General features: G+C 48.3%; 1 protein-coding gene across 2 annotated transcripts in view; it reads right to left on the bottom strand.

Moving 5' to 3' along the window:
* RBM20 (RNA binding motif protein 20) overlaps positions 1-26,549 on the bottom strand; it is a 1,237,556-nt gene that overhangs the window by 168,583 nt on the left and 1,042,424 nt on the right. The gene's annotated exons all lie outside the window — the stretch shown is intronic.

Raw genomic sequence — 26,549 nt, 5'->3', positions numbered from 1 at the left:
CTTGTCGCCAATTTGTAGTGTTTAGGCAGGGGCAGATTAAAACAAGGGGCAACTATTGAGTTATATTATATTTATTAGTATTACAAGTATATATCAATATAATATATGAAGGAGGGAGTAAGTGTCTGTCGAGCTGCCCTGGCTCACAGCTGTTGATCTTTGACAAGCATTCTCGTTCCATAAAGATGTCATAGGAATCCATGTCACGCTCAGAGCGATGGAAGGTTGGCAGCACGAATAGGCATCCACTCCTATGTTGCATGGAATCACCTATACTACAGGATGTTACAGCAGTAATTGCAAGAAAGGACCCTCAGCTTGGATTTCTTTGGTCTCTCGCGCTGGTCTGCGGTTTGGCGCCTTTTTATCAGCTCCAACACAGGACGGTTACGGCACAGTTGATCTTCCTCGATTCTGCAGTCCTGCCCTCTGGTGAGGGGACTTTGGAGAGTGGGGTTGTGTCTCTGGAGGTCCAACTGGAGCTCATTAAAGTTCTGGGCAGATTTGTCCTTGCCAAGATGTTGCACTGTAAATGGGGCGGAGGTCTCCTGGTATTCGTTGTCTGCAGCTCTAGAAGGTCACAGCACCTCGGGAGATAGCTTGATTTGTAGTTCGTCATGAGGCTAATTGGTCCCACTAGCCAAAGGGGAGGAGTTATCCTCTTCGGTGCTCCTCTGTCGATAAGAATACGGGTCAGGACAGCACGGTCGCTTCACCATTACTGGAAGGGACTGCAGGCATCTCTGGTCGTCTTCAGCTTCGGACCTTCTATTCCAGTGGTCGACTAGTCTTCTTCCTCAGGAACCTTACCTTTTATTCAGTTTTCCCATTCGCTCCTCTGCAAACTCTGCCAGCAGTTTACAGAAAGGGTTGGGTGGTTGTCCAATCAGGTCAGCCAGCCCCCGCAACCCCCAATGGGAACTGGTTCCATTCAGGCACTCCGGCAGACAAAGGACAGGGGAGTGTTAAACCCCTCCACTGCTTCCTGCCTTTACAGACGCACTGGAGCCTAGGCAGGGTTCCCCCAAAGGCAAAACACACATTCAGACCTCTCCCTCCCAGAATGATAGAAGAAGAGCTAACAAAGGACAGCCACAATAGAAGTGGCAAAAAATGAAAGGAGCCACTATGTTAAAACATAGGTGCCCCTATTATGCATAACCGTGACTGTGAATACAGTCTGCAGCAGTAGAAAATACGGTTCCATGTGTTAATATCCCTGCAAAAATAGCGCCATACATTTCTCGGCACTGGCCTTCTATCCTCTCTGCCTTTGAGTATTACCTTGAGCCAATGATATAAAAGCAATGACAGTATTCATTGGATGCAAAACAGAAGTAACATCAGTCTCTTTTCTATCCTTATATGCAAACAGAGTATTCTTCACAGGGAGTTCCTTGTAGGAATGGGAGTCCTTATCTCCTTTGAGGCTTGGGAGGTGAGCCTGCTATGCAAGACCCTACTTGGGGGTCAGGGAAAGTGGGACCTCACTGGTAGAAACTCCCCTCTAATCATGTATATCAGTAGCAAAGGAGAACCATCCAAATTGTATTTGCATTGTTCTTTGCAGTGATTTCCTAGTTGATGTTATTTCTTTATGACCAGTGGGCAAACTGCCAAGGCGCTGGGTCAACAATTGGGTCTGCAAGTTGAAAGTAGGTACTTGCAAGTGATGTTCATGGCAAAAAAAGTTAATAGTTTTTCCTTAGCTTCTGATGGTTCTGATGTGAGAGGTCCTAAAAAGTAGAGGAACTGATGGTTGCTTGTTGTATGCATTGTAAAAACGGCAGAGAATATAAAACAAAGAATTTGTTGGAGACTAGTTTTTCTGAGGTTGTTTGGCTGTAGTCAGGGTCTGCCTAATATTAGAGGATATATCCCTATGTTTGATATACATCATAGTGAACAAGAAGGGACATCCAATTGGCTTGTAATACTGTCTCAAAGCGAAATGAGTGAGGGCTAGAAGGTCTTGCATCAATCTTAACTTCTGGCATCATTCTGGGAAACCCTCCAGAACAATGTTCTACAGCGATTACAAAAAAGAGAAAGACCATTTGCAAATCAAGCATGGTCCCATCCCCAGAAGGGGATGACCATAAACAACCCATGTGAGTTGTAGCTTTGGTCTTTAGGCCCAGTGGGTTCTGGACCTGCATCTGTGAATTCCCTTCCATTTTGGAATGGCTATAGCAAAACAAAAGGAGTGATAGCTGGAAGGTCTTGAATCTGCACAATCACAACTCTGTTTGACCTGTCCAAGTTGCCTGCTTACACAATAAAGGGTGCAAAGGCATTTGGCTGACAAAGAACAGGTGCTTCGGTGAATGCCTCCTTCAGAGAGTGAAATTATTCTTCGGCATCAACCAACTGGGCAAACCTGACCCCCTTCAGTATACTGGTGATAGGAACTGTGGTCTGGGAGTACTCTGGTATAAACTTGCAATACACGTTTGCCAGTCTGAAGAACTGTTGGGTGTCTTTCACAGAAATAGGCAAGGGCCAGTATAAGATGCCATACACTTTACTAGGATTCATGGACAAGTCATTCACAGCCATGATAAATACCAAATACGATAGTGATGTCCGGTCAAAGTCACATTTCTCTGGCTTGGCAAGAAAGTTACGAAAACAGAGACTACATAGTACATGTATTCTGTAATCTTCTCTTGAAATGTATCGGAAAAGAAGGGAATAGTTTCTTACCTGTAACTCCATTTCTCCAGCATTGGTATCTTTCATGGATTCACATGCTTAGAATATTCCCTGTCGCCAGACTGGGAACCCTCGGTACACTTATAAAGCTGTTTTTCCATAGGAAAACTTCGACACTTTCGTGTCATATCCACGTCGTTTTTGGGGCTGCGCACGCCTGCCCCAATAGGACGTGGCGGTATAAATGCCCCACCCCCGCGGCTCCCCTTCAAATTTCACCCCCTCCAAAGAACATGGGGGAAATACAGCCTGTACACTGCATTCAGGGAAGGCCGGCGGGCGCATGTGAATCCACGAAAGATACCAATGCTAGAGAAGAACAAGTTACTTCTTACCTTGTAACGTTCTTTCGACGGGATGTTCCTCTGACGTATTCCTTATCTTTGATAATACGTTTCCAGCTTGCTGGCCTTGGACATTTTTTTCTGTAGAGGGCGCTGTGCGTCGACGTCCGCCGAGTCGATATCCCTCGACGGCCACCGTATCGGTGCCGACGTCACCATGCCCATAAATAGCCACGCGCGGCGTCCGTTGCTCAGTACCGTTTTGTAGCATAAGAAAAGTCATGCCTGAATTGGTTATTGACCTTGAAGGAGCGTAAGCTGCAACCACAAGGGAAGTATTACTGCAGGGATGGATGGGAGGGGCGATAAGGAATACGTCGGAGGAACATCCCATCGAAAGAACGTTACAAGGTAAGAAGTAACTTGTTCTTCGAAGGGATTGTGTCCTCTGACGTATTCCTTATCTTTGATAGACTCCCATAGCAGTGGCATGTAATTGGAGGTGGGAGTAAGAATGTTATGTATCCCTTTACGGATGGACCGAATGTAATACGGCCTTGCCAAATCTGGTCTCTTGACTAGTGGAGGAATCCAGGTTGTAAAATTTTGTGAATGTATGTGTGGACGACCATGTGGCAGCCGCACATATGTCTCTGACCGGTACCCCTCTTTGGAGATCCGAAGAGGCTGTGATACCCCTGGTTGAATGAGCCCTAAGATTTTGGGGTAGCTCTTTCCCTGCCAGTTTGTAACATTCCAGAATGGCTAAAATAATCCACCTGGAAATGGTTTGTTTTGTTATGGGTAGTCCCAACTTGTGACCTGAGTATCCTACAAACAGTTGGTCTGCTTGCCTGATCCTAGCCATTCTGCTGATGTAAAAGCTGAGAGCTTGCCTTGGGTCCAGCCTATGTAGCCTTTCTTCCTCTTTCCCCGGATGGGGAGGAGGGTCGAACGAAGGTAAGGTAATTTTCTGAGTAATATGAAATTCAGAAACCACCTTTGGGAGGAAATTAGGCTTCACCTGTAGGACAACTTTGTCCTTGTGGAAAATTGTATGTGGGGGTTTACAGGAGAGAGCTTGTAGCTCGCTCACCCTCCTAGCAGATTTTCGTGCTACCAATAGGACAGTTTTAAGCGTGAGAAATCTCAGCGAACAAGAGTGAAGTGGTTCAAATGGAGTGCCCATTAGGAAGTTTAAGACTAAATTTAAGTCCCATAAGGGAACCTGGAATGGTTTTGGAGGATAAACATTAGTTAATCCTTTGAGAAATTGTATCATTAGAGGTAGTTTGAAATACAATGGTTCCTCCGCAGTGAGCTTGAAGATTGAAAGCGCTGCGAGATAGCCATTTACAGTGCCAACTTGAAGGCCTGAGATTGCCAAGTAGTGTAGAAACGATAACACCATTGGTGTACCACATGAAAAAGGGTCGATATTCTCTTCCCTACACCAGCTGCAAAATTTGTTCCGACGGCAGCGGTATAAAGACTTTGTTGCTGGCCTTCTGGCCGAAAGCAACACCTCCATGATGTCATCAGGGAGATCCCAATACTTGTACCTCACCCTTTCAGAAGCCAAGCGTGAAGGTTGAGGGTTCTGGTGTCTGGATGGAGAACCTGACCTTCCTTCTGAGAGAGAAGATTCTCTTTGAGTGGAAGACGGATTGGAGGGCAGATGGACATATCTAGAAGGTCCGGGTACCACGTTCTCCTGGCCCAGTCCGGGGCAATTAGGATCATGGTTTTCGGGAATCTTCTCAACCTCCTGATCATTTGAGGAATAACAGGGACTGGTGGGAACGCGTAAAGGAGTGGAAACTCCCAGTCCACTACGAACGCGTCTCCTAGAGCTCCTCTCGGGGGAAATTCCCTTGAACAGAACAGATCGCACTTCCTGTTGGTGCTTGTGATGAACAGATCCACCTGAGGGGTTCCCCAAAGGGCGAAGATCTCTTGAAGGACTTCCTGAGCTAGCTCCCACTCGTGGAAGACTGTGCTCTGCCTGCTCAGAGCATCCGCTGTCAAGTTCTTCTCTCCGGCTAGGTGGACTGCCGATAGAGAGATTCCTTCCCGAATTGCCCAAAACCAGAGCTGCATTGCCTCTCTGCACAGTGGAAGTGACCCTACGCCTCCTCTTTTGTTGAGGTAGTGCATGGCCACCGTGTTGTCCATCATTATCAGGACATTTCTCCCCTGTACTGATGGCAGGAAAGCTTTCAGCGCTAGTCTGATCGCTCTCAGCTCCAATAGGTTGATGTGTAGTCTGGACTCCGATGGAGACCAACGACCGCTGATGGTCAAGTCGTTGGCATGGGCTCCCCACCCCGTGAGTGAGGCGTCTGTGACTACTGTTATATCCGGCCATGGTTGCCAAAACAGTTCTTCTTTCAAGATGTTCTCTGGATACGCCCATTGAAGGTCGCGGGCTACTTTGTCCGGAATCCGGAGGAGATCTGTCATTCTCCCTGAGAATTGCGACCACTGAGTTCTCAGTGCCCACTGAAGAGATCTCATTCTCAGGCGAGCCTCTGGCACAAGGAAGATGCCGGATGCCAGGAGGCCTAGGGACCTCAAAAAGTCGAAGGCTGGGAGACGTTGGGCATTTTGAAACTTGTTGACCATCTGCAGAATATCTTGAGCCCTCACCTCTGGTGGCCAGTTCATTGGAGCGGTCCCAGGGAAGTGTCCAGGACCGCTCCAATGAACTGGAGTCTCTGTGATGGTATCATCTGTGACTTCTTTAAATTGAGGGAGAAGCCCAGTTTGTGAAGGAAGTGGCAGACATAATCTAGCTGGGTCTGAGCTTGTTCCGAAGATACAGCCCTGATCAGCCAATCGTCCAGGTAGGGGTAGACGTGGATCCCTTCCCTCCTTAGACTCGCAGCCACTACCGACATTAGCTTGGTGAAGACCCTCAGGGCGGAGGTCAGCCCAAATGGCAGAACTCGAAATTGATAATGAGAGTCGCCAATTGCGAACCTCAGGTATTTCCTGTGTTTGGGATGGATTGGCACATGGAAATAAGCATCCTGAAGGTCCAGAGATACCAGCCAGTCCTGGAGCTGGAGGGCCTGAAGGATCTGAGAGAGAGTTACCATCCTGAACTTGTCCTTCCTGAGGAACTTGTTCCATTCTCGTAAGTCCAGGATGGGTCTCAGTCCTCCGTCCTTCTTTGGTATGAGAAAGTAGGGGGAGTACCAGCCCTTGTTCCTGTCCGCTACAGGTACCGGTTCTATGGCACCTTTCTCTAGCAGGTCTATAATTTCCTGCAAGAGGAGCAGATCAGAAACTTTTAGAGAGCTGTTCCCCGGTGGAGGACTCTGAGGGATGTGTAGAAAGGGTAGGCAGTAACCCCGGGCAACTGTCTCCAATGCCCAAGCATCTGACGTTATAGCCTGCCATTCCGTCAGATGGTGAGTTAACCTGCCCCCTACAGGTGTCTTGTGTGGAAAGACCTCAGAGTGGTTTGGGGGAGGCTGATGCAGATGCCGAGGGTAAAGAGGCACCTGCTGCTGCGGCCTTAGTACCTTTGACCTGTCCACCTCGGGTGGATCTCCTTCGGCCTCTTTGAGCCAGCTGTCCTCTGCCTTTCCCGAATGCGGAATAATAGCGAAAGGACTTTCCTCTCCCAGAGATTCCTAAGGGGCGAAAAGGAGTTTGGCGGATAGCAGCTCCTAAAGATTTTGCTGCTGCTTTAGATGTCTGCAACTTTTCCAGACTGTCATCAGCCTTTTTTCCGAATAATGAAGAGCCGTCAAAGGGCATATTCAAAAGTCTGGCCTGTACATCTGGAGCAAAGTCAGACTTTCGCAACCACGCATGCCTGTCGATTGTTGTATTTGCGGCCATGGCCCTGCTGATACTGTCAGTGGAATCGATGCCAGTTTGAAGTGACTCGCACATGGCATCTTTGCCATCTTTAATAATGTTAAGGAAGGCTTCCTTTTCCTCTCCTTCGGGTATCCAGTCAGCCGCTGATGAAGCACACTCCCACAGTGTGTGACTGAACCTGGCGAGCGTACAGGTGGCGTTGATGGACTTCAACGCCATACTACAAGCAGAGAAGACTTTCTTTGCCATAGAATCGTACCTCTTGTCATCTCTATCCTGTGGGACAGTAGGTTAAGCGGTCCTGCTGCTTGATGAAGTTGCCGCTTGGACCACCAGACTCTCTGGAGTCGGGTGTTTCGATAAGTATTCAGGGTCAGCAGCAGCTACCCTATACTTGGCTGATAATCTTTTATTGACAGCAGGGATAACTTCAGGAGTTTCCCAGTTAGATGCAATTTTTCTTTGTAAGGCTGTATGGAAGGGGATCACAGGAATTCAATAATTCTTGCCATCAGGGTTCTATAGGGTGTTTTGGCATGTTCCCCTGGGTCTGGCTTAACAAAATCCACTTCTGGGAAAGTGTCCAGCCCACTTGCCTCATGTAATGACTCCTGTAGGTCTTTCAACCTTCTTTCCTCAGAGGTGAAATCCTCTGAAACAGGTAGTGTGGTCCTCTGCAACTCAAATGTTTCCTATTCAGAATCTTCCCCTTCTTCATAAATTGAAGATAATCCAGGGTACTCTGACCTCTGAAATGGTATAAAAACCGTTTCTAAGGCAGAAGGAGCCAAATTCGTCATTATTGTGCGAGAAAACGTCGATGTTGTCGACGCCGATGTGACAGGCTTCGAAGGCGCCGAAAACGGCATCGAGAAAACCGGAAGAGGCCTCGAAGAACTCGAGAGGATCGGGATCCTACTCGAGGACATCAACAACGGTCTCTGCGTCGTGCCGGAGGCTCTTGGAATCACTGTTGGCTGTGGAGTAGCCGTGGTCTTCTCTTTCATTGGCGTCGATGTCGGCGTCGACGATGGTGTCGATTCGATCGACCGATGTGTCGAAGAACCCTTTGAAAACGGCATCCATGCGTCGAAGGGATCTTCGACGACGGCGTCGAAGACGGTGCCTTCTTACCCGATGGCCTGTGGCGCTCTCGGGTGGAATGTTTCGCCGGGTGCTGTGACTCGCAGCATTTTGATTTTTTTGGGTTTTTCACCCGGGGTATCACCCTCAGCTGTCTTCGAGGGGGACGAGGCCGCTTTCTCGAAGACGCTTAACATTTTCTTCCTGAATTCCTCCCACTCAGCCTGAGAGCTGTGTTTTGTGGGACAGGAGACCCTTTCTGGGGAAACAGAAGACGACGAGGAAGGGGATCTTCGACATCTCTTATTTGAGTGTCTTGATCTCGACGAATGGTGGGAGCTACTTCGAGATCTAGAATGGGAATGTTTTCGACGGCGAGGAGATGAATGCCTCGACTCGGCCGAAGAAACTTTTGAGGAGGTTTTGACTGACTTACCTCTCTCGAGCTTCCCCTGGCGCTCCTTCAAGCCTTTTGCCGTCATGGACATGCAGTCCTCACACTCCGAACAATGGTGGTCGGCTCCCAAGCACCACAAGCAGATCCTGTGTGGATCCGTTATCGACATTTTCTTACCGCAGTCTCGAAATTTTTTGAAGCCGGATCGCGGCGTTGTCGGTTCCGATGAAGATGCCATCGAGAATGAGTTGGTATTCGAGTAGATGTAGATTAGATTATCTGACTGAACTGAGCAACGATGTTCCGAGGCCCCACGAAGCGCGGAAAAACGGAACTGAGCAACGGACGCCGCGCGTGGCTATTTATGGGCATGGTGACATCAGCGCCGATACGGCCATAGAGGGGCATCGACTCGGCGGACGTCGACGCACAGCGCCCACTACAGAAAAAAAATTCTGAGGCCAGCAAGCTGGAAACGTATTATCAAAGATAAGGAATATGTCGGAGGACACAATCCCTTCGAAATGGAGTTACAGGTAAGAAACTATTCCCTTCATTGGATCTTTCATGGATTCACATGCTTAGAATAGATTGCACAGCAGTAAAACTCTGATATGGCGGCGTGAATGCAGTTAACCTTATAAGTAGCACACACTTTCTTTTTTTTTGTTTTTATATATATATATATATATATTATATAGCCACTGCATAGAACGGCCACCACAATAGCTGACATAAATACCATATGCGCTTAACATCTCTACCCATATACACACATATATATGTACATTCGTTCCCGTTGGAAGGGGCTTACCTTACTGGAACAGATGGCATAAGACTGCTCTTCCCATCTGCACATCATCTGCATGTTGCCTTTCAAGGCAGTAATGGCGGGTAAACGTGTGCGGCACCGACCAGGACGCCGCTTGGCAAATGTCTGTTAGCGGAATCCCTGCCCACAGTGCCGCCGAGGACGAGGTTGACCTCGTGAAATGAGCCCTTGGACGTCCTTCTAACAGTTTTCCCGCCTTGGAGTGACAAAACGTAATCGCCGACGAGACCCATCTGGCCAGTCCTTGTTTTGAGATTGCCTTTCCTCTCGTCGACGGGCCATAAGCCACAAACAGCTGCTGCGTAGTCCTGAACTGTTGAGACCGATGAAGGTAGAATTTCAGAGCTCTCTTCACGTCCAAAGTATGGAGGGCCTTCTCCGCAGGAGATGACGGATTTGCGAAAAAAGTAGGTAGAACAATTGACTAATGTTTATGAAAAACACTAGGCACTTTTGGAATAAAACGAGGATTAGTCGACAGTACCACTTTCTCCTTAAAGAACCTCAAGTACGGTGGATCTATGACCAACGCTTGTATCTCCGAGAGCCGCCTAGCTGACGTAATAGCTATTACGATAAGAACTTCATAGACGAGGAAGCCATCGGCTCAAAGGGCACATTTAGCCCCGCTAACACCAAGTTAAGACTCCAAGTCGGTGGAAAGCGTTTAATCGGAGGGAACGTACGGAATAGACCCCTCATGAAATGTTTTATGAGTCTGTCGCTAAACATGGGAGATGACTGCCTCCTCCTTGTGAACCTCGAGATGGCCACCAGGTGTACCTCTATTGACGAAAAAGACAATCCGCTATTTGCCAAATGGAGCAGATATTGGAGAAGCTGCTCTGGAGTTACATTTAAGGGTTGCAATCCCAGCTGAGTTTAACACTGCGCACAAACTCTCTTCCACTTACCTGTGTACGACATGTTCGTGGAAGGGGCCCGCGCGGCCTGCAGGATTCTTCAGCAGTCTGAAGAAATACTTAGGGTACCGAACTCTGAAAAGTCAGGACCCAAGCTATGAGGTTGAGACTGTCCGGGTTGTGGTGCCACACTGTCCCTTTGTTCCTGGACAGGAGGTTCAGAGTTTTTCGAAATGTTATCGGCTTGTCTATTGACAGTTGAAGGAGGTCGGAAAACCACGCCTGTCTCGGCCAACACGGAGCCACCAGGATGACTTGACACTTGTACCTGCAAATCCATTGCAGGGTTCTCCGTATGAGGGGAAACGGGGGGAAGGCGTAAAGAAACTTGTCTGTCCACGGGAAGGAGAACGCTTCCCCCAGCGAGCCCCTCTGTAGCCACCTGCTGGCGTACAGTTCACATTTCTTGTTCTCCTTGGTTGCAAAGAGATCTAGAGACGGTCGTCCCCACCTCTTGAAGACGTTCGATAACTGAAGACTGTCTATTTCCCATTTGTGTATTTGGTTCATTTTCCTGCTGAGGGAGTCCGCTTGGTCGTTCCTTATCCTAGGGAGGTGGTGAGCTACGATGGTCATATCTTGTTTCAGAGCCCATTGCCATACTTTCTGAGCCTCGGTGGAAAGGGTTCTGGACCGCTTGCCTCATTGCTTTCTCAGATAAAACATTGCTGTTGTGTTGTCTGTTATTATCCTCACTACCGATCCTTTTATGTGTGGGAGGAAAGATCTCAGGGCCCAGCGCACTGCCCTCAACTCCAGAACGTTGATGTGTAGGAGCGATTCCCTCGGAGACCACCAACCTTGTGTTTGGAGAGTGTCCATATGTGCTCCCCAGCCTCTTAGGGACGCGTCCGTGACTATCGTCACGCGAAACTCCGGTTCCTGCAGGGGTACACCCCTGGCTAAGTTCTGAAAACTCTGCCACCAATGAAGGGCTCGCATGAGACCCTCGTCGTCGACGACCAGATTGCCCGACCAGAGTCCTTGGTTCTGGGTCCACCGGTCCGCCAGGAACTCTTGAATTGGCCTCATGAAAAGGCCGCAATTGTTCACCAGAGGAATGCAAGACGCCATAGCGCCCAGAACTGACATATAACTTCTCACCGATACTTTGGCATCGATCCTCCACTGACTTGCCAGCTGGATGAGTTTGTGAATTCTGTCGACGGATGGTTTCACCAACCCTGACTGGGTTTCGAATTGCGCACCCAAGAACGCCAAGCTTGTCGACGGAGTCAAGGAAGACTTCTTGAAGTTTACTGCAAATCCCAGCCATCGTAAAAGTTGGATGGTGGCTTGCAAGCTTGTTTGAGTTGCTACAGGGGAGGATCCCCTCACCAACCATTCGTCGAGATACGGGTACACGTGATGGCCTTGCTTTCTCAGCCAAGCTGCAACTGGAGCCAAACATTTGGTGAACGTCCTGGGAGAGGACTTTAGCCCAAAAGGAAGCACTGTGAACTGGTAGTGAGTACATCCTACCACAAACCTCAGGAACTTTCTGTGTCGCCGACGCATCTGTATGTGGAAGTACGCGTCTTGAAGGTCTAGAGACGCCAGAAAATCCCCTTCTTGGACGGATCGGAACACTTCCTGGAGCGTGAGCATCTTGAATTTTAGGCTTTTCAACGCCTTGTTGAGGTTGCGAAGGTCGAGAATGGGACGCCATTTTCCGTTTGGTTTTTTCACTACGAAGTACCGGGAATAAACCCCCTGACCCCTCTGTGATGCAGGAACTAGTTCTATAGCCCCTTTTTGTAGCATAAGCACTACTTCCTGTTGCAACACGCTCAGATGGGGTTGAGCTAAGAACGCTGGTGGAACATGCAGAGGGTTGCTCTTGAATTGCAGTGAATGTCCAAACCTTACAATGTCCAACACCCACTGATCCGTGGTTATTTGCTCCCATTCGTCGACACAATGCGATACCCTGCCAGGACGCTCTGGCGCCCGTCATTGTTGGTCTTTGGCTTGCCTATCTCTCGTCGACAACGAGTAGCCCGTCCTCTTCCTGGAGGTCTGGTAATCCCTACGCTTTGCTGCTTGAGAAGATCATCTGTAGCCCTGCGAAGGGTACGCCGCACGATTGAAGGATCTGTCTCTCAATGTTGAGAATCTGGAGTTCCCTAACGCTCCCCTAAAGGGGCGAAAAGAACGAAAATTCCTTCCGCTCTAGAGGCCGCCCAATGAGCGCACCGTGTCAGAGTCCTCTTTCATCCCCTTTAGTGCCTCATCCACCTTCTCACCGAGCAGAAGGTCTACTTCAAAGGGCATATCCAGCACCTTGTATTGCACCTCAGGTCTAAAGTTGGTGCATTTAAGCCACGCTTGCCTTCGTAGAACCACCCCGTTGTTGACTTGCTTGAATCCTGATTCTGCAACGTCCAATGCAATGTTTATGGAATGATTTGAGGCCTCTTCACCCTCTCGGACGAGTAACATCGCCGCTTTCCTATGTTCCTCTGGGAGATGCTCTAGAATTGGTGCCAACTGGTGCCACATTTCTCTATCATACCTGGCCATTATAGCCAGCGAGTTGGCCGCCTTCACTGTCGTTGCACCCACCGACAACACCTTTTTTCCAAAGGCATCTTGCCTCCTGGCCTCGTTCTCCGGGGGAGTCGTGTGCTGGGCTCTTGCCTTTCTCGCCGCCGTCGCTGACACCACCGATTGCGGGGCTGGTTGGGAGGATAGGCATTTGGGGGTGGATTCTGGAGCTTTAAATTTCTTCTCCAGCCTAACTTTTATTGCCGGCTCCGAGAAAGGATGACGCATTGTCTGTAAACCCTCCTGCCACACATGATCCAGGATGGGTACCGAGAACACCGACCTCCTTCTCTTTCCCATGTGGTCGAAGAGAAAACAGTCTTTTTTTCTCCTCCTCCTGCGCCAATCCGAATTCGGTGCACGCCTTGCTCATCATGGCATAGAACGACCCAATGTCGTCCGGCAGAGACGGCTGAGCTGGGCTTCTTGGGGCTTCAAATTCTGCCTCTGACTCCCAGGTTGGATCCCTAGAGGGGGATCCCGACACATTCGATAAGGACCTTACATCCGAGTCTGAGTCCAGCAGCTCTCTGTCTTCCTGGCCTGCTGGTACTGTCGTCGACATCGTCGGGGTTGGCCGACGGGAAGGGCCAGGTTTGTCGACGATCGATTTGGTCGGAGTTGCCCCCTGAGGTAATCTCTCATCCAGTTTCTTTAACAAGGTCTGTAATGTGGTGAGAACTTCCAGTGATAGAATCGACTGCGGGTTAAGTAGAGGGGTCGGGCTCGGGATATTAGTCCCACTGGAAAGGCTAAATCCTTGCAATCCGAGCTCTGCAGGCCCAGCTATCCTCTCACACTCCTCTTCCGCAGAGGACACCGACAAGGCCGCCTCTTGCTGCAGCAAAGATTCCGGTAAAACCGGGTCGAATACCTCTGGCCGCCAGGCCTCCTGCGGGATCTCAGCCGACGAGGCTGAAGTTGGGCCAGCCGTCGTCGTAGCCACCACCTGCGGCATAACCATAGACGAAGCCGACTGCGTCATCGGCAGTGAGGGAGTCGACGATCGCCCTACCGTCGACGACGGTGGTGCCTGCGCAGTTCCATGAGGCGTTCCCGCTTTCTTTGAACTTGAAATGTGTTTCTCTGACTCTCGAGGATGATCTATGGTGATCACCTGAGGAGGATTTAGACTTTTCCTTTTCCTTCTTCGATGATGAAGATGATGAGGCTTTTTTCAAGGAAGACTACCTCGCGGAATGGCTTCCCGATTACCCTTTTTCCGTCGGGTGTGGTTTCTTCACCGGGGTTCAGCCGATGCCGAACGGCGGGGGGCCCCTGAGGATTTTGAAGCAGAGGCCACGCTGAACGTGGAACCTACCTCCGAAGGTGGGTACGCACCGGCCCCATCACTCAACCAGGCCACCAACCGCCGACTCTGGTCTTTAAGAGTCTTTTGGGAGAAGCCCTTACATATGTCACATTTGTATGCTGAGTGGTGAGGGTGTAGACAATAAATGCAGTCCATATGTCCGCCCCCCTCGTATACCTTCTTCAGACCGCACGTAGCGCACGGGCAGAACAGAGCTTTCCCCGAAATCAGGAAAAAAACAAGAACGAACAATCTTGACCAAAGAGTAGATGACGCGAGGTGATCCCACACTTTGAAAGACGGTTGAAATCTGAAGGGGAGCCACGGGGGCTGGGCATTTATACCGCCATGTCCTATTGAGGCAGCCGTGCGCAGCCCCAAAAACGATGTGGATAGGACACGAAAGTGTCAAAGTTTTCCTATGAAGAAATGGCTTTATAAGTGTACCGAGGGATCCCAGTCTGGCGACGGGGAATATTCTAAGCATGTGAATCCATGAAAGATCCAAGGCTGGAGAAAACAAGATTACCTTAAGGTATCATGCTGGGAGAGAGATACCAGATGCTTATTTTAACCCAAGTCAATGATACTCCTTTAATTAACCTCAGAAAAATGAAGGGCTGAGTGAACGTACTGGGATTGAAAACTGTGAACATGTTGTCAACACATGCCCTTGCAGGGGATGTATCATTATTGAACTGAGCAATAGACAGAGAACGGTGTAGCAGATTAACAAAGTTACTCACCCTGGTGATTACCTTACTCCTAGTCCGTAGTCCCCTTTCCTCCATACTTGTGGGACATTTCGTCCTTCAAGACGGGACTGGAGCACTTTTGATAAAAAGCATCAAAATGTAATCTTGTGTGTCCTTCTTCTCTTTTTACGTGGGGTACCGCACATGGCCGTAACCCTGCCATCCTGAGCTCCGCCCCGCGCATCGCCCTTCAGTCCTTTTCTATCGCCAGGTCTGCGACCATTTAAGCAATAATAGAGGATACTTATTAGAGGGGACGGCGGGCGGGCATATGGAGGAAAGGGGACTACGAACTAGGAGAGTAAGGTAGTCACTACGGTGAGTAACTTTGTTATACTCCTACGTCCCGTCCCCTTTCCTCCATACTTGTGGGAGATTCCAAAGCACTCCTCAATGGTAATATGAGTCGATGGAACTTCCTTACTGAAAAAGGTTTTTAAGAACAGCCTGGCCGAATTGAGCATCAGCCCTGGAGATTAGGTCTAAGCAGTAATGCTTACAGAAAGCTGATGGGAAATCTCACGTAACTGCCTTGGCAAGGGTTTCCCAGGGAAAATATTGTGCGAAGGCAACAGCAGCCACTTTGCCACGTACAAGATGGGAATGAATGCCCTTCAGAGGTTGAAGGCCCTGAATGGTATATGCTTCTGAAATACAGGAGGCAATCAATCGGGAGATAGTAGCCTTTGAAGCAGGTTTACCTTTGGGGTTTCCGAACGTAACGGAGGAGCCCCTGAGTTCAGTTGTTCTATCCAAATAGAAATTCAGAGCTCGTCTGACATCTAAATTGTGTAATACTCTCTCGGCGTCTGAGGCCGGGTTCCGAAAAGAGACAGGTAATGAGATCGATTGAGTCAAATGAAATCAGTCACTACTTTAGGAAGGAAAGAAGGATGAGTGCGGAGCACAACCTTATCCTTATGAAAGGTAAGGAACGGGTGTTCCACGGACAAGGCTTGAAGCCTGCTTCCCCACCTTGTCGAAGTCACTGCAATCAAAAAGGCAACCCTCCAAGAAAAGTACTTCAGATCCGTTGTAGCCATGTGCTCAAATGGTTTATGGCATAAGGTGGTCAGGGCCTTTTAATGACTGGGTTCATCAAAGAAAAGGAACAGGTGTCAGTGGACAGGTAGGCGGCAATAGCCAATAAGTAAGTCCTGCAAGGCAAGACATGAATGCCTGAAGCAGCCAACTGAGAAATAAAAGAAAGGACAGTGTCAATCGTAGCATGTCTGGGGTCTAGTTGTTTAGCTAAACACCAGTGACAAAACCGGAGCCACTGGCTCCTATAATGAGACCTCGTAGAAGGCTTCCTGGCCGCTTGGTTAATGTGCATATTGTCCTCAGACAGGTTAAACTGCGCTAGGGATTTGAATTCAGGCACCAGGCCGCCAAGCTGAATGATTGTGGGGATGGCTGCCACATCTGCTGATCGCACTGGTAAAGCAGGTTGGGAATCAACGGCAGTCTGATCGGAGGACAAATCGACAGATGCTGAAGTTCCGAAAACCAGAATCTGGCTGGCCACCAAGGAGCTTTGACCAGGAGAGTGCAATTCGTTGCTTTCATGAGCTTGCAGAGTGACCGATGAATCAGAGGAAGAGGCGGGAAGGCATATGCCTTCATGTTGTGCCACGGAATCTCAAGAGCATTCCCTAGAGAGGAGGCCCCGAGACCGTTCCTGGATGCATAAAGAGGAAGTTTCCTGTTTGTGGCAGTCACAAAAAGGTCCACTTCTGGAGTGCCCCATTGGTGAAAAAACGTTGAGAGGACTTCCATGTTGAGTTCCCACTTGTAGCTGGCCGCTGTCTGCCGGCTGAGTGAGTCTGCAGTCACAGTGAATTTCCCCGGAATGTGTACCACGAGCAGCCAAAGGCTGTGCTGGATGGCCCATTCCCAAATCTGAATGGCAAGGTCCAAAAGAGGTGGTGACTTGGTACCACCCTGCTTGTTGATATAAAACATCAACACCGAGTTGTCCGTACGTACGCGGACCACCCGGTTTGTGATGGATGCTTGGAAAGCTTTTAGCGCCAGAAAAACAGCCAGGAGTTCCAAATAATTTATATGAAACTGCCTGTCTGCGGCGTCCATAGATCGAAGACCTGGAGATGAACCAGAGTTGCTCCTCACCCCAGACGGGAGGAGTCCGTGGTAATCGTCACTTGTGGGCAGGGCTCCTGAAATGAGGCCCCCACTGTAAGATTGTTGGTCGAGGACCACCGTAGAAGGTCCGCCATCATGCAGGATGGAACTGGAATCCTCTTGGAATCCGATTCCAAAGCCTGACACCAAGAGCTCTGAAGAACTAGCTGTGTACGCCTCATTTTGTATTTGTATTTATTGTTTTATATAGCGCCTTAATCCAAGGCGCTTTACAATGAACAACAACATTTTGAGACGCGCAAGAGGAATAGCAAGCACGCACTAGGCAATGAGGCCCGAAGTCTCTGGAACCACAAAGCCATCATGTGCTCTGACTGGATGAAGAGTTGACACGTGGTGAATAGATCTGTAATCCTGTCTGCTGTCAAATACACCCTGGAGTCGATCGTGTTCTAACGGAAACCCAGGAAGATCAGGTCTTGGGAGACCGTCATGGAAGATTTCGGCCAATTCACTGACAGCCCAAGATGGAACAGGAGCTGGAGGAGATACTGGAGATTGCTCAAAGCCGTCACAGGACAACGGCTGCGCAGGAGCCAATCATCCAAGTACGGATATACATGAACACCCTGTAGCCGAAGATGACCGACATAATCTTCGTAAAGACACGCAGCGCTGAGCTGAGACCAAACGGGTGTACATGGAACTGGAAGTGCTCCCCTTCCTGGGAGAACCACAGTTACTTTCGCTGCGGTCTCAGGATGTGTATATACGCGTCCTGAAGGTCTACTACACTGAGCCAGTCGCCCTTCCAAAGAGAGGACTTTATTTGGCAGAGTGTGATCATCTTGAATTTCTCTTGGGGAAGAGAAAGGTTGAACTGGGAAAGGTTGAGGATGGTGCACAGGCCAGCCTGGTTGGGTTTTGGGCACCGTGAACAGTCGAGAGTAGAAGCAATACCCTTCCTCCCTGAGGTTCCACGAGGGTGTCCCGATCTGTTGGAAAGGAGGGTTGACGGGTGGGGTAAGGGGGAGGGGCAAGCGAAGCCCGCCCGAGCAAAGGACAAAACCCACCGGTATATGGTGATGGTCTGCCACGCCTCCAGATGAGACGAGATTTGTCCTCCCACCGGATGGATTCTCGCCGGACTGACAAAAAATATAATTTTGTAGATTTGTCGGCAGGGAGACTACCTGCACCTGGCAAGGAGGCTGATGGCCGAGAGAAAAACCGACCACGTTGTTGTTTTCGACAGGTGCCACCAACCGGAGGTTCAGTTCTGCACGCCCGGTGGTCCTGAAACCCTTTGAAGCCAGAGAAGGATTGAGACTGAGACCCTGACCTCTGTGTATAAGGGGCATTAGCTGGGACCTTTGCCAGGACCAACAAAGATTTGGCGGTTTGGGTGCTCGCCTTAGTCTTTGTAAGTTCGTAATCTGTAGAAAAATTGAACAATTCCTTGCCATCGAAGGGAAGGTCCAGAACTTTATCTTGCACCTCCTTCGAAAAACTTTGTCGCATGGAGCCATGCTTGGCGGGAGGTGTCAATACCTACCATTAGGCCTCGAGCCGAGGTATCCACATGGTGTGCCACAGCTTCCAGGAGATCTTGTGCCATCACCCTGGCGTCCGACAAACCAGCCTTGAAGTCATCTAGCCTATACATAGCAATGCACTCCTGGAAATTGTTAGGCAGAATTGCATGCAGTACCCTCTAGGACCACCACATACAATAAGGGCTAGAGGTTTAAGCAAAACAAACCTTTGATATAAGTCTGTACTACACAGTTTTGTGGTAACAAGCTGAGCAGCCAGGCTTATCTCAAGAGGGAATGTGAGAAGTACAAGAGGTTACACAGAGGTCTTACAATCACAGTGGTTCAAGTAGACACTCTCAAGGTTTCTTGATAAAACACGTATTAATTTATGACACAATCATTTAGAAAACATTCACTAGAAGGAGGCAACTTAATATTATACACAAACACACTTCAATAGCAAACCAATAAGTTTCTGAACAAATTAGGCTCCCCTGAAATAGGAGCAAAATGGCATTTCAGTTACTTTCAATGGGAGTAAAAAGGCACAAGTTAGCAGAATAGATCACAAATACTTTCTTAGGCTATGTAAATAGTTATAGTTCACTAGATTCAGTTCAATGGGCCTAGGCCAAAGTCAATGGACTAGTATCTTGGATAGGAAAGAGCAGTTCTTGTAGTAAATGGTAAAGTCTTTGCCAAAGTTTTCAGAAGTAGTTTGTACGAAAAAGAATCATATGTTGGGTCACAAGCTGATTAGGCCTGCAAGTTGGGAAAGTTCCACGAACTTTAACTGTGAGAGAAGCATTCTCTCAATCGGGTTGGCACAGTACCTTAGTCTGAAGCAAAAGATGCAGCTGAAGACATTGGTTCCTGTTCATGAGCCTCAGTCATGGGGACAAGAGGGAGGACGTCGGGGGACACCTGCACTGCATGGGATCGTCAGAAAATGCGGACAAAATGGAGTCACTTCAGTTTGAGTAGCTGTTCATCAAGCACACAAGCTGGTGTCCTTCCCCCTGGTTAATTCTAACCAGCTCCGAGAATGGTATCCAGGGGGTTTACGAGTTGATTGATCCCACCAACTCAAAGGAAGAAGTCGTCCTTGAAGGGGCTTCTCTGTCGAGGTTAACTTGGCAATTCGGACCTGCAGCAGGGCTTCACCGGGCAAACCAACAGTCCAGGTTTTGCAGCAGCCATCCTCTTCCAGCTCGTCTTTGGTTCTTTCATTCCAGTGGTCGACTCTGCTTTCGACTCCAAGAGACTCGCCTTTTAAACAGTTTTCTTCCATTCATTCCAGCCTAGCTGCCACTCACCCAGCAGGGTGGCTGTGCTTGCCGGACAGTCAGCCAGCCAATCATGCCAGAGTGCATTTGGGTCTCCTGGGAGACTAAGCACAGGGAGTTTCGGGCACTTCCCTCACTTCCTGCCCACCCCAGACACTCAGACGCCAGAGGCGGTCTTCAATCCTGAAGCCCGCCAAAGACATAGAAACAAAGGGACCAAACCTGGTTTGGCGCACAGAGACAAACACTAGAATGACCTTTCCAAAAAGAAATGGCGAAAAAGAAGACCGGGACCTGTTTAAACAAAGGGGCTAAAGGCGCCATCTTGAAAAACATGGCTCCCACGATTTTTAACTACTGGTGTTTGCGGTCGGGATAAAACATGGTAGTTCGTTGTAAAACCACTGTCACCAGCCATTTTGATAGAAAAGGTTAGCATTTGACTGCTACATGAGTATTTTAGACACAGGGGATACTAGGTAACCCCTCCAGCACTCTATAGGAATATAGTGTGTGCTAGGTCTAGGAAGTTAAAAAGACTAGTAAAGTCAATTTAACCTTACATTCTCTGGGAACAGTAGTTTATCCCAGGGAAGCTATTTAAACCTTTGGGAAGTCTAAAAGGACATCCCTGTGTCACTGCACTGAGGGTGCTGTGTAACACACATGAAAAGATGCCTATGGAGATATCTTAAAACTCCATAATCAAAGAACAAAAGAGTAAAACATACATCAAAATAAATGAAAGAGTGAGAAAAAAGGCTCACACTCTTTCCAGGTAAAAAAATAAAATCCTCAAATTCCAACAAAGTTGCTGGGGGTCTCTAAGGTGAAGGGAATTAGCACATATTTGAGGATTCTCCCTAACAGAAATCAGCCAACTCCTTCCACAGCTTCATATTAGCTGCCACCAGGATCAGCTCGGTATTTGCTTGGCAAAGTTGCAGTGCTGAGTTGGCAAAGATTTTCTTGCCAAAGGTGTCCAGAATTTTGTCTTCCTTGGGAGAGAATCTGAGCTGCAGCCGTAGAAGTCGCAGAGGCCGGCTTGGATTGTAGCGTGGCCGCAGCTACCACAGTCGAGGAAGGGAGCGGGCAAGATGCCAAGGCTATCTCCTCAGAGGTGTGAAGCCTGTAAGGGGAGTCGATTCTCTTATTGATATGCAGCCCGGTGTGGGGCTTATCCCAGACCTTACAGGCCTCAGCCAATACATCCTTCTGGAGGAACAGGCTGGTACGCTCTTGTGGTGACAAGGTAAACGTTCCCAAAAGCACTCCTTCCTGCGGAGCCAGGGGCCTCAGGTACTGGAATGTCAAGGAGGGCTATCATATCCAGAACCCGGTCATGGAATGCTCTGACAGAGCGGGGCTGCTCATCGCTATCCGGATCTGCTTGAGGGTCATCCAGCGAATCAGGAGCAGACATTCTACTGGTGTCTTCTCTATGGGAGACAGCGGGGGTAGGGGAGGAAGCGTTGGAGGCGGACCGATAGGAAGAGGTGGTACCACTGCAGGAGCCGCCGGAGCTGCCGGGGTGGAAGGTTGAGCCGGAGGGTCAGGGTAGATATCCTTGAAAAGACCCTTAAAGTACTCTTTCATAGGGTCAGAATGCATCTGATGAAGGTTTAGGCGCTGGGGTAGGCCGAGGCCTCTCATATGGGGCATACTCCCACAAAAGCAATGAGGATGGTTGCCAGGAAGGCCCACCACCAATCAGATCTGCATAGACCAGCGGGACAGAAGTAGGCAGAAGCGAGACAGTATGTGGCAGTGGCATCCAAACACGCCAGTCATAAGAAGGGCGGAACGGATATTTACATTCCACCTGAGGTGAAAAAGGCTGCTCAGCCCCAAAAGTAAGATTCCCAGCACCCGCCGTCGAGAACGTAGGTGTAAGGGAAGAATCCAAAATGGCCACCGTGGACCATGAGGGTTTAGCCGCCATTTTGTCAATGCCTGAAGGGAACTGCGTCACATGTGCAGATAAGGCAATCGTCTCCTCAGGCTGGTCAGGGGACTTAAGTAACATCTTAGCCTTGACACAAGGATCCTCGGAAGAGCCGGTACTGGGGGGTCTCGGATGTTTACTTGACATCTTGGAGGTGGCCCCAACAATAGCCTCCAGAGGAACCTCGGCAGAGCTGGTAACAGAGGAGTTACGGTGCATGACTCTTTGCCCTCTCGACAGAACCGGTATCACTGTGAAAAGCGCAGGACAGCTGAGGAATCACCCTTAAAAACAAGACCTTAGGGACAGGTCTCTCGGTTTTGTCGGTACAGACCTTAGCCTCAAAAAAGAGGAACCTCAGGTTTTGTCCCGGTATGTGTAGCTCCCTCGTGAGGGGCCTCAAGCTGTGACTTAGTACAGAAAGCTCCAGAAAAGGAGGCCTAAGGGCGTGCTGTATGGAAAGCTCCATAAAAGGAGACCTTGGCGCGAATCCCAGTGTCCAAAGCCACAGATGAACTGGGCTGATGTTTAGCACCTGACAGGTGAACCTCAGAACGTGTTCCGGTCTTGGCAGATCCGTCGTGGGAACCCTCAGAGAAAACTCTGGTACGCCTATTAGGCCTGTGAGGCACCTCAGGAGAAATCCTGGTGATAGAGCTGCTCGAGCCCCTCCCGGACCGAGAAGACCACGGGAAGGAGTCCCCCACCCAGGGTGCCCTAAAAAGTAAGGAATTTACCAGCGTCTCTTCTTTTTGTTGATGAAAAGCTGAAGATGAGGTGGAGGAGCTCGCTGAAAGACGTCATCCCACCGAAGAAGAAGGCGTCGGAGTGCCCGGACGGAGAGGGAATCGCAGTAGAAGCACGAATCCCCACAGTGGTCCGGCACGAGACACTCCAAGCAGAAAGAATGGGGATCCGCCCTAGCGAAGCAGCATTCGCATGAAGAACAGGACACAAATCCCAGATGGTCCAGCATAGACGGAGGACTACGCGACCGCAGAAGAAGGAAGCAGGAGAAGAGGACAACAGGAAAAAGGAAATACTTCCCGGTGATGCAAGTGCATCCAGCCCCGACCGTGCGGTGAAAAGGACTGAAGGGCGATGCGCCAGGCGGAGCTCAGGAGGGTGGGGTTACGGCCACGTGTGGTACCCTGCATAACAAGAGAAGAAGGACAGAACATTTTCGATGTTGATGCTTTTTATGAAAAGCGCTCTGGTCCCGTCCCGTCCCTAAGGACAGAATGTCCCACAAGTATGGAGGAAAGGGGACGGAACCTAGGAGTATGGAGAATATGTAAGGCACAAACCACTGAAATACTGCAGAGACATTGGCAAGGTTGAAAGGCATCACATGCTAATCGCAATTAACAAAGGTTGTCTGGGAGGCAGTCTTCCATTCATCACCAACATTTATCCTTATCAAAGCGCATGCACCACCGCAATCTAATATAGCAGAAAACGTGTCATTCTATATAGCTTCTAGAATGTCTGAAATTAGGGGCAATGGGCATTTGTCCTCAGCAATGATTTTATTCAACCTGTGGTAGTCAAGGAAGGGTCATAATGCCATGATATATTTTTCTGGGATGAGAAATAAGGATGCCGCTCTTGGGGGTTTGGATTACAAAGTCCATTTAAAAAGAATATACAGTATGTAGTTTTTCAGTGCAGTTGTCCCGGGTACAGAGAACATTTATATTTGACTTAAAGGCGCTTTTGTGTTAGGCAAGAGACCCAGAGCGCAGCCCTCATGACAAGGAGGGGAGAGCTTCATTTCTTGATTTTTCATAATGCCATCCAGTTTATGATACATTCTGGGTACCCTGTTCAGGATGGTAATGGGCATGCTTGGCACTGGTATCAATTTGGTCTTACTGGCATCTTCTTGGGAAGTGATAGGTCAGACAGGCAATGTTGAACACAATACTCAGACCCCAGAAACAGTGGATATGCAGATCAATCGATGTAGAGATTGTCACGTACACCAGAGTAATCCAAGCATTACAGGGATGTGCCATCTGAATGAAATCAAAAGAGATAGCTTCTTCATGCCTTGCTATAACCATGCAAAGAAGGAGGCATGTTCAATAACAGGTCCTGAAAACAATGGTTGTTCAACCTCTCCTTCAATGGTCTCAGCAATCCTCTTGGTTTGTCTGGTATAGCATGTTTACATACATTCCATACAGACATGCTGTATGGGATATATTAGTGCTGGTGGCGTCAAGGATGAATCCTACTAAGATACTAGAATGACTTATATAAAGAATAAGGTAGATTTGGATAAACCAAGAGTTGCAAGTAATGGATTGAGTGGGTTAAAGGATTTAGGGCATCTTACTGGTCCTCCAGAGAGAGAGGAGCTGTAATTTACCAGCCTCTGTGTAGGTGTACATTGTATGTCTTTACTAAAAGTCCTATTATGTTGCTGTAGATGCATAATCGCCAGCCCTCCAGACAACATCTTTCTTCTTCCAAGAGGGATAGTTGGGTGTGCCATAGGGACTCAGGTTCCGATTTTGTCTCTTCTCGTGCATGAATTCTTGAAGCGGGTAGTCTAAATGGAGTACCATGGTTACCAAGGCTGAGAAGGAGTTGGGCTGGGAACAAGAGCATGTTCATCTTTCAGTTCTTCATTGAGGCCACATAGAAATCAAATAAAACTTGACCCCTTGGCCACTCTTTTTCTGTAGCTATCTGTTTGAAATGGGTTATGCATGTCTAAACTTACAAGGAGCTCTGTAGAAAATCCAGAAGTAGTTTGCGGCAGTGCGCACCAAACCAGGAGAGCCAAATATCTTCTTAAGGACTAATGGGGTTGCCCAGGCCAGGGCACTAACACACGTCAGCTTGATCATTCTGGAACTGGTGAGATTTGAAAGTAAAATGGACAATATAGTAACCCAACAAAAGGTGGAACTTATTCAGGGATCAAGCACACCAGTTACAAACTCACCCAAGGCAGGGTGAACAGTTAGGGCATCTGGAGGTGAAATCACCCGTCAAAGGGTGAAGTTCTTATTTCTGAGACTATTTCCCCTTGGATATTAAGGCCTCAATATCATTAATCAGTTCTTGCACCTGATTTATCTTTTCTTGATCAAGGTGTCATCAGAATCTTTCAGTGACTGGATTCAACAAAGAATGTGTGGTATGGCCGATCACTTCCATGTCCCACCCTGCCAGTAGAGTAACAGGTGCTTGGCAGACGACCCCTAGGAAAAACCATGAAGAGAAAAACACCCCAGATGGAAACTGGAGATGTGTTCAGAAGCAGAGCTGCAATCTTCTATAATAGTGTGGTTACAGGAGAACTGTAGAACGCTCAGGAAAGGCAATGGAGGGCAGAAGTGCGGAAGGAGTTTCCAAGGCAGCAAATAGAGAAACGAAAGAGGAAAAAGAAAGGCTGGGTGAGGAAACAAGACCAAGGATCAGGAATTAATATAAGTAATTAAAATCCACAGAAGCGGCGAAAAATATGCATGAAGGATACCTGAAGCATTATAAAAGAACAAGCACCATGTCTACACTCATTATAGAGGCTTCATGCTGTGGTTTCCTGCAATAGAATGAGGCCTGTGAACTACCATCTTCTGATGAAGAGTAACAGAAGCTGCCCCAACTCAAATGCTTTGCAGCACCTTGACCTTACATCCTGTATTATGGTGGTGGGCTTCAGTGCTTGAAGAAAGAGGGAATTGTGGCTGTTGCTTCAGTGAAAGTCCAGAAGATACTCAGTTCCATCTCTTCAAGAGGGACAAGGAATGGGGCATCGGATAAGTCATGATACTTCTATACAAGGAGTGTGGGAGAGAACAAAGTGGGAGATGAAGGAAACACTTTGAGAACCTGGCTAACATCTCAAGCCTTCATAATTGGGAGCGCGTGATATGGTAAGTAAGCTCACCTAAAGGTTAACAAAACAAATTTCTTGCACTACTTTGCCTACTTGAGCTTCCATGCTAGCGTCAGGGTTCCGATACTAATGTGCTTAAATGTATGTACAGATTTCAAAGTTGCTACTTAATCCACTTCTGCCATAGGGATATTCCTGAGGAGAGCCTTTGCTTTCCCTCTCAGGTAGTGTCCTCTGTGTCTTCCTGAAAAGCTGAAAGGGGGTTGTTTACCTTCTGATAGCATATTAAGATGCATTCATGACACAATCCTCCTAGCAATGGGCTATTAAGAAACTGAAATGTCATTTTAAATAATTTACAAATAGCTGTAATGATTTACTGCAGTCTCATCTTAACTGTGTAAAACCCTCTATGCTGGGTTGGAGGGAGTCGGGGGAAAATGGCAAGACAAGGCTTTGGTTAATGTGATAATCAGAAATCACCATTGCATGAAAAGAAAGTTTAGTTCCTGAAGCAAATGTTTTGTTTTTGTAAAAAAGAGTTTAAGTCTCCCGTATTGCAAAAACCTGGAGTTAGCTAACTCTTTTAGTGGCAGTAATAGCCAAGAAAAAAGTGACTTTCCATGTTAAGTGCCGTAACTGTACTTCATGCATTGGTTCAAAAAAAGGAGCTGACAACAATGTTGAGCTCCCAAGAGAGCGTGGGTTCCTGACCGAAAATGCATAGTGATAAAAGATTACTGAGTGGGATTTTTCCTATAGACTGTAATGGCAGATAATTTAGCGTGGAGGCGCAATTGCAGACTAGATTTTTACCAGATAAAGGAAATAAAGCAATTTCTTCTGCTCAGGATGTGGTGTCTGCACTTCTCCCCAAGCACCTCACATAGAACCTCTTCTGCTTGGCTGTTAAGTGTTATGACTTCTCCAAGTAAAGACAACGCCCGCAAACCTACATCCCTCGAACTAGAGACTTTGAAGCTCAGAAATTCAGCTGTCTAGTTGCTATGGCCTTTTCCGATACACAATGGCCTTTTTTAAGAGTTGGGTGGATTTCTGAATGGAAACAGCACGGGATAATACACTTTATCGCATGTGATAGTTCTGAAATTTTTTTCATTTTTTTAAGCCATTTA

The sequence above is a fragment of the Ambystoma mexicanum genome, chromosome 8 (genome assembly GCF_040938575.1).
Source record: "Ambystoma mexicanum isolate Mex_15411 chromosome 8, UKY_AmexF1_1, whole genome shotgun sequence".
NCBI classification, from domain to species: domain Eukaryota; kingdom Metazoa; phylum Chordata; class Amphibia; order Caudata; family Ambystomatidae; genus Ambystoma; species Ambystoma mexicanum.
This window is presented reverse-complemented; position numbering and strand designations above follow the sequence as displayed.